This window comes from Cupressus sempervirens, chromosome 7 (genome assembly GCF_028749045.1).
Source record: "Cupressus sempervirens isolate cs-2001-9-10 chromosome 7, ASM2874904v1, whole genome shotgun sequence".
Classification (NCBI taxonomy): domain Eukaryota; kingdom Viridiplantae; phylum Streptophyta; class Pinopsida; order Cupressales; family Cupressaceae; genus Cupressus; species Cupressus sempervirens.
Window position 1 is genome coordinate 424,958,590 of NC_143124.1, and position 7,435 is coordinate 424,966,024.

The 7,435-nt window shown below is 31.3% G+C and overlaps 1 pseudogene; it reads left to right on the top strand.

The window, feature by feature from the left end:
- Nucleotides 1–300: 300 nt before the first annotated feature.
- LOC149547353 (putative UPF0481 protein At3g02645 pseudogene) lies at nucleotides 301–2,361 on the top strand (annotated as a pseudogene).
- Nucleotides 2,362–7,435: the final 5,074 nt, after the last annotated feature.

The following is a 7,435-nucleotide window of genomic DNA, read 5'->3' on the forward strand; positions in this document are numbered from 1 at the left end:
AAAACTTCGCTAAATGCTTCATCTTACGATAGTCTGAAATCTATCAATTTAAGTCACCGCTCCTATCCCCTCGTGGAAGTACTATCGGAGAATAACAAGCAGCTTACGTACTTTGAATGGAATCCAAGTCCACGAAGCATTTAACATGTGAAGCTGCACGAAGAGAAATGTCTTTTTAGATGTTGCCTGGAGCAACGAAATTTCTGTGAAATTCATCTTGCCAATTTTTCCAGATCCGAGCTACGACAAAGCTATATAATGACACTGCCCCAACATATTTCTCATACTTGAGATTTGGACAATCAAATTTTAATCCTGGCCCGATCTCTGCGTTCCCTCTTCTGTTTCAAACATAAATTTAAGGAATCAATGAATGCAGATGATGTAATCATCGATCAAGACTTTTGGGTTATTCGAATAAAGGAGGGCCTGCAAAGACATGGCGAGCAGGAAGAAGAGAAGGAGATTTTCGTATCCGTTTTCGGTGTGCCCAAGCAGCTGTTGACGGTGAAGCCAGAAGCATACATTCCGCAGTGTGTCTCCATTGGACCATATCACCATTGGAGATCGCAGCTGTTGGAGATGGAGAGATATAAAATAGCTTCTGCGCGAAGATTTCAGAAGGCACTAAGCGGTGACTGCAAGTTCGAATCTGTTGTAGAAAAGGTGAAGAAGTACGACTGGCAAATCAGAAACTCCTATCACAAATTTCTGGACTACAGCGAGGAAGCCCTTGCATGGCTCATGGCTCTCGACGCATCGTTCGTGCTCGAGTGCTTGCAGTTCTATGTGACACGGGCCGATATGGCTTCATCGCAAGTGTCATCCAAGGTGAAGCGACTGGACCATGTTTTAGATACGTCTCGCACCAGGGCAACACACAATGCAATTATGAGAGATCTGATGATGCTAGAAAATCAGATTCCTTTGTTCATCTTGCAGAGGCTTCTGGAAATCCAGCTGGGTTCCGAAGATAAGGCACAAGAAACGCTCCGCAGTCTGGTGACTCTCGCCTGTGAAGAATGGTCGCCATTTATGCTCAAAATGGGGGAGAGTTCAAGGCTGTGTATAAAAGAGAGGGGTCACATATTGGAAGTGCTCTACTACTCTATTGTCCCTGCAGCAGCCATGGAGCATACCATTTCTAAAAAGAACATGGAGGGGAATGTAGCATTACCCGATTCAAGCTGCTTAACGCTTCCTCTGAAATCTTTATGGAAGGCTCTCTCCTCGTTAAAAATTGGGGTTGTTCAACTTGTGAAGGCACTCCCTGACCGTATGCTTGCAGGAAGGCCCGCACAGTTCGTGACACAGTTGTCGACGAATCTTGTTTCCGCTTTTGAAACTCTTTCAATAAAGCGCAGAGATGAAACGAGTGAGGAAAAAGACGAGGAGAAAGGGTATTCCTCTGCCGAAACTCCTCCTACACGGGACGAACTGGCTGTTCCCTCTGTGTCTGAGTTATGCTCAGCAGGAGTAAAATTTCGTCCAACCCACGGAGACCTCACCACAATTCGCTTCGACCAGGCCACGGCGACACTTTATCTTCCCAAATTGAGGTTGGATTCCCACACCGAAGTAGTTTTGAGAAATCTTGTGGCGTTTGAAGCTTCGGCGGCGCCTGGTGATTTGGTTTTCACTCGTTACACTGATTTCATGAACGGCATAATTGACACAGAAGAAGATGTTCGGCTGCTGAGGAAGAGCGGAATTATCTCCAATCATCTGGCAGACGACGGGAAAGTGGCGAGCCTGTGGAACGGCTTGGGTAAATGTGTCAAACTGACTCGAGTTAAGTATTTGGACCAAGTTATAATAGACATCAACAAGCATTATGACAACAGATGGAGTGTCTCTGCGAAGAAGTACGTGAACAAGTATATATTTGGTTCATGGCAGCTTCTTACTCTTTTGGCCACAGGGATACTTCTGTTTCTCACATGCTTCCAGGCTTTTTGTTCTGTGTATGACTGCAAGCGTTGGTGGGGGGACAGTAACATTTTGCAGGACTAGGCCAAACGGAAGAGTTTATCTTCTAATTCGACGACCATTTTTATCCCTGATGTAGGACTCTAATTTACTTCGACAGGGAACACATGTTCTCTTTTTTGAGGCGGCTTCAACTCTGCCTTTAGGTTTTTCTTTTTTTTAAGGCAGTTTTAACTCTGCCTTTAGGCCCCCGTTTTTTTTTTGAGGCCGGCTCAACCCTGCCTTTACGTATGCCGCCCTTTAAAGAACAGAAAAAGATCAAAAGCATATCGCTACTACAAAACACATTTGAATTTTTGTGGTCCTTTTTTAATCCGACACAACAATAACACTGTTAAACTATTTTTTCTATTAAAGAAAATGGGTTTTTCATGTGGATTCTATTTTGTTGTTAGATATTATGTTATTGTCAACATATCATATCTCTAATTTTGTGGTTTTCATTAAGTTGAATATAATAAAATGATGAATAGAATATTATTTTATTCTTAAGAAAACATATTTATATTTATATTATTTTTAAAGTTTCATGTATCTATACTTTTTTCATGGAATATAATAGATGTTGTAATCTATCAATTGTGAAATTCAATTACATGATGTACTAAATATAATGTCTATATTTCTATTTAATCTTCCATACGGAACTTAATGTCTTCACAAATTTTAATGTGTGCAATAAGCTCCTTATGAGGAAGCCAACCAATTTTGTAGAAGTGAGAGTGTCAATTTATACAAGAAAGCCTATTTATTTTTAAAAGTTTGTATAGAGAGAGTCATCAAATAATACGCTATAACAATTTTTTTTAAGTTGCCATGTTTAGAATTTAACCAAATGTCATTCTAACAACAATTGGTACTTTTATATTTGGATTTCTATCTATTATTAAAAAACTTGACACCTTCATAAATTTTTGAATGTGCATGAATTGTTTAAAGAGGAGGTCATCCAAAAATGTAGAAGCCAACAACAGTGATAACTTTAAGAAGTCCCTCTTTGGAAAAAAGTATAAAATTCTGGCGAATCGTATATGATGTGAGGGAATAAAATTAATTTATATTCGTGATTTGTTCTTTAAAGTAGGAAAACATTTGATTTCATTGGCGACTTTTTTTTTAATTGTATGAAAATTTTATAAAACCTTGGTTAATCTTTTATTATTGAAGAAAGTTACAGATAGAAGTATGTATATCTAGAAAATATCATTTTATTATTATTATTATATGGAGCCTAATTAATTATCAAACTTGACAATTAAATTTGGCCCACTTTTGTCATTCCAATTTCCCTCCAAATTATTGAATGGTTTGAGGGCAACACCCCTATTATTTATAGTCGTTGGATGATCCTAAATCAATAGTCTAAATGCTATTTTGGGCCAAACATTTTAAAGGATACCTAGTTCTAAAGAAAGTCCCCAAAATAAAGACACGTGTCCCAAGTCAAGTCTATTTAGGGCCAAAGTGAGAAAGGATAAAAAGTTTCATTGAAAGTCTCTAACACAAAGACACATATCAAATCTATTTCTTAACTTGCAATCTAAATTAAATTTTGACAAAAAAATTGGTGAATGTAACCATCGATTAAGACAAGCCTTGGAAATTGTAGGAAAAAATATTTAATACACCACATTGAAAAGTAGATTCTATTGGCAAAATCAACACTAAAATACAAATACTTTTGAATTATTTTTGGTGATCGGCCTAAGCATGGGATCATTTTTTTTAAAATGCCGACAAAGCCACCCGAAAAATGCCAAAAAAAAAGGCCAAATTTAGGGTCCCTAATGAGTGAGATTAGCCAATTGGCTAATATTGGCCACTAAAGTTATCCTTGGTGAACAATTACATTTCCCAAAGAAAATAATTTATGTGTATGAAGCATGTATATAGAGGAAAGTTGAAGCATTAAGTATTTATAATCAACATTATAGAAACAATAAAGTTTTAGCATAAATGTATGAAAAATAAAATAGAAGACAAATTACCACCTTGAGTGACTTAGAACATAATGCAAATAAATTTGATATCTTGGGAGGAAAATAAAATTTATAATCAATCTTGAGATGTAAGAAAAGTTACAAACTAAACATTTGATAAAGAATCTATGATTATTTCTTTTCAAAATAGATAATATTGACTAGGTTATAAAAGACCTTGAAAATCTTATTTAAAAATAAATATAATATCAATGCTATCACAAGGCATTTTATTGTTAGAACTCCCTTTATAATTTTGATTTTGATTCACTTTCTTTTATAGATTTACTTAAGGCCAATAATTCTTTTATTATACTTGGTTAAATAACAAATGTTATTGTTTTGGTTATCTTCAATTGAATATGATTTTAATTGTTATTGTAATACTCAATTTTTCTAACATAATCCTTATAATTTTATCCTTTTCTCATATGATAAAATGTTATCAAAGTCAATCATTATGAAATGAGAGAGGTATACTCATATTTTTCTTAAGTTAAACCACATATTTTCTTTCGAATAGATGAATATTTATGATTAAATGGATTTCTATTTACAAAGATATATCCTTCACTAGACAAGTTTCTTCGTTATGATACTAGCTTGTATAGTGCTATATTTGAAGATCTAATATACTCTATGGTATTAATTGTTCTACAAAATGAGGTCTTGAATGTGATACTTTCACATTTGATACTATCTTATTCTTCATCATGTAGAATTAATAATTGTTAACATTATTTTTAATTAAAAGTATGCCGTAATTTAACTTATTATAGACATATTTTATTGATATCTATTTTACTTTTTTGGTACAATTTATTTTTAAAAAATAAAAAAATAATATATTTAATTTACATCTTACATTGCTTTTATGACAAGATAATGATCACATTATCTATATTAATATAGTCAAGTTTAAATTAAACTAACATCAATACTTTAAATGATAATATCTTCAAAATAAAATAATAATAACAATAAATATCTTAAATAAATAATAATTTTCGTCAAAGGATATATTACATTTTCCTAATATAAAGATATAGAAAAGTTAAACGTGAGCTGAACATTCTGTATACAGTCTATATCGATTATCAAGAGCTATTATATTAAATATAAAATATTAAATAGAATTTGATAAGAATGAAGTTGATCAAATTATCCGTTAATTTTAACTAAATCCTGCCAAATTTTCAAACCTTGGAGATGGTTCGCTGTAAAACTCATCTTAAAGAATTCAAACCAAATATATAATAGATTATAAGCATTCCTCAATAATAATACAGCTTTATTTTTCCATCACACACGTTTATTCATATCTCTAACATCATTTGATAGATCTACGATCACTTTCAAATGAATGTCATCTTCTGCCATGTGTAATAAAGAAACCTAAGCATATCCGTGATATTTTTTATTGTACGAAAAACATTAAATCGTAGAGGTCGCACAGTTGGGCTCAAAACTCCTGCCGCGTTACAAAATATGACCCGGCTCCCAAATGACGTCTACCTCTACCTCTCTTCGACGACGTCCGTAATGTCCTTTCCGCTGTTTTTCTCTTTTGGAAAACTCATTTAAAATCGCGAGAATCGAAATAAATTTCAAAATCGACAACTACTTTTTTCTCGACGAACTTTTACTTTTTTCTCAACTAGCTTTCGATTACTATAATTTGGTAGAGGAACTCATAGCCATGTGCGACAGAAAAATGGTATGGCTTTGCTATTTAATTTAGATTATTTCATCCACGCGATATTCGAATTTTCAAACTTAGATTTTATTAATTGGTTTAAGTTAATGAATGCTGTTTAATGATATCAATTTATTAGTCCCGCCTTAATAGACCGGCCCGAATTAATTTTTCGCAAACAAAATGTCATATTCCAAAGTCTGTTTCAAGTTTGAAAACGTTGATTTTTAAAAACAATTATCAGATAGTAATTCTGTCTTTTTGATTGGTTCATCGGCAAGGGTTTCGGTTAATTTTCTAATTAGAAAATAGAAAAAAAAAAATGTCGGTGCTTCTAAGGACACTTTCCCGAGCGAGATTCTTTCCCAGCCAGGTTTCTAGAGCGTCCATATTAATATTTATTAAAAATAGAAAAGATCAATGCTTTGCATTTATCACTGACTTGATAAAGGCGAAGATCAATGTTGCTTCAATCATCGGACTCTGTTATTTCACCACTACCTAAATTTTAGCCGGAGTTTCTCTATAAACGAATATTATGTCTTATATTTCTTGAATGTAATTAAAAATTTTCTTTGAATGTAATTAAATTTTTACTAAGTATTGTAATTTTATTTATAATTATAGGTTAAAAAACATTGTTAATATTATTCTTAGTTTAATTTGAAGGATGAATATAAAAAATCTAAAATTTATTTAAAATAAAAAAAATTGTAATCTAAATTTAATTTCTCTTTCAAATTATTATAAAAATGAAACGAATAATTATAAAATTTGATTTAAAAAAATTATGATATTAAAGAATTTTAAAAATATTTTACCCTCAATTTTTAAGCTCTTTTACAACAATAGACTCATATATTTTTATTAGTTACCCTCTAAAATTATCATTCTTTTTCATTATATTTACTCTTCTGATTTTTTAATTTAATATTTTTTCATTTTATTTTAAATTATTGTCAATATATTTTAGTACAAATTATTCTCAATGAGTAATATTTTTAAACAACTTTAATAGTTATTTATGTTAAAATCATCAAATTTGAAGAAAGATAACAAAAAAAAATTACACGCTCAAAATGATTTAAATATTTTAATAAAGTTGTATTCAATTTTCAAATTGAAAAGTCAACTTTCATTGATTTATTTGCTTCATATTTTAGATTGAATTATTTTCTTTTAATTATATTTCTATATTATACTAGTACAAATTGAACGTAATCTTCAATAATAAATAATTTATTAATATATTTATATATTACAATTTAATAAATTTGATAAATTCTTCAACAATTATTTATATATATATATATATATATATATATTGAAACCATTTCACCTTAAAATCTTTGCACTCTATCTTTTTGCATAAGGCAGGACTAAAGCTCTTAAGAGCTCTTGTTATTTTATTAGTTCATATCATTAAGACAAGAGATTAATATCTTTGGTTGTTTCCCATCCTTATCTTAAGTTTGGCAAAAATTAGTATATTAAACAATTTTTGGATTTTTTTTTTAATAATTTGTTGTTTTCTCATTTGTCATTTCATGTTTCTTGATTTGTCATTTCTATTAATTTATTAATAGAAAGGGACTATTTATTTTTTTAAAAAATTAGTATAAAAGATAGATATATTTTTTGACATCTTTCTCGAGGTAGTCTTCTTTGTGACACATCTTGGAGATGGTAAATGTTAGTAACTTATATTCTTCATATTTCATTTTGCATTCCTCATTATGGTTGGATTCACTTTCCCCATCATTTGTTGTTA